The 1,328-nt window shown below is 36.5% G+C and overlaps 1 non-coding gene across 1 annotated transcript; it reads left to right on the top strand.

Annotated features, from left to right (window-relative positions):
• Positions 1-490: 490 nt before the first annotated feature.
• Positions 491-597, top strand: LOC111818591. Its single transcript, XR_002822547.1, has one exon. It is a non-coding gene; the product is annotated as a U6 spliceosomal RNA (small nuclear RNA).
• Positions 598-1,328: the final 731 nt, after the last annotated feature.

Genomic DNA, 1,328 nt, shown 5'->3' with positions numbered 1-1,328 from the left:
GGAATTCATGATAATTTTGAGTTCATGATAATTTTGAGGAGTTCATGATAATTTTGTATTCATTTCTTTTTCAGATATGTTGTTTAAGAATACTGTCTTGTAGGTTGTTGCTAGTATTTTCCTCTCTTTAATTAGTGAGTTTTCCTTAATCAACCTCATTGAGATAAAATTCACATGCAACAAACTATACCCATTTGAAATGCACAGTTACAAAGAGGTCAAACATGTTCACTGAAAGAAAGATAAGTCTCTTTAATAAATGGTGCTGGAAAAACTGGCTTTCAACTGTCAAAGGCTAAAATTATACCCATGTCTATCACCATACACTAAATAACAGTCAAAATGGATCAGTGACTTCAATATTAAAACTGAAACACTAACTCTTCTGGAGGAGAAAGTAGGTACAAATCTTAAGGACAAAGGGGTGGGTAGAGAGGTTATGAACAAGAGCCAAAAGGCACAGGAAACACATTAAAGTATCAACAATTGGGTGCTCGATTCGGCAGCACATATACTAAAATTGGAATGATACAGAGAAGATTATCTTGGCCCCTTCACAAGGATGACACGCAAATTTGTGAAGCGTTCCATCTTTTTTTTTTTTTAAAAAAAAAGGGCCAGGGGGGGCCTGCCCAGTAGCTCAGTTCTTTAAGTGGCTGCTTCAACAAAACAGTCAGGCTCAGGTGTTGGGGGTTCACCCCCCCAAACAAAAAACAGCACATATTGCCTTAAGGGATTTCAAAAAAAAAAAAAAAAAAAAAAAAAAAAAGGGCCAGGGAGATGGCTCAGTAGAATAAGCACTTGCCTGGTAAGCACAAGGACCTGAGTTCAATCCCCAGTTCTGAAAAAAAAAAAAAAATCAACAAGTGGGATCCCATCTTTTTCAAAATTTTCTGCATGACAAAAGAAATCAACAGTAGAGTAAAAGAAAGCCTGTAAATTGGGAAAAATTATAGCTGAATGTGCCTGAGACCCTATGTCTCTACTTAGACACTTCATATCTATCTAGAAGATATAAAGAATTTTTAAAAAAATCAACCCCCCCATTCAAAAACCCAATCCAAAAATGGATATCTGAGATGAATATACACTTCATAAATGAAGAATTACAGATGACAAGTACATAAAAAAATCTTTCATATCATCGGTCATTCAAGAGATGCAAATTAAAACAATGCTGAGATTCCGTCTTATCCCAGAAAGAATGGCTATCAACAAGAGACCAACCAGTGAGAAATGCTGGAGAGGTTGGTGAGAGTGCGGGCTGGTACAGCCACTGTGGAAATCAGTGTGGATTTCCTCAAAAACCTAGGATTAGAAGTCCCATT

The sequence above is a fragment of the Octodon degus genome, unplaced genomic scaffold (genome assembly GCF_000260255.1).
Source record: "Octodon degus isolate 3935 unplaced genomic scaffold, OctDeg1.0 scaffold00096, whole genome shotgun sequence".
Classification (NCBI taxonomy): domain Eukaryota; kingdom Metazoa; phylum Chordata; class Mammalia; order Rodentia; family Octodontidae; genus Octodon; species Octodon degus.
This window is presented reverse-complemented; position numbering and strand designations above follow the sequence as displayed.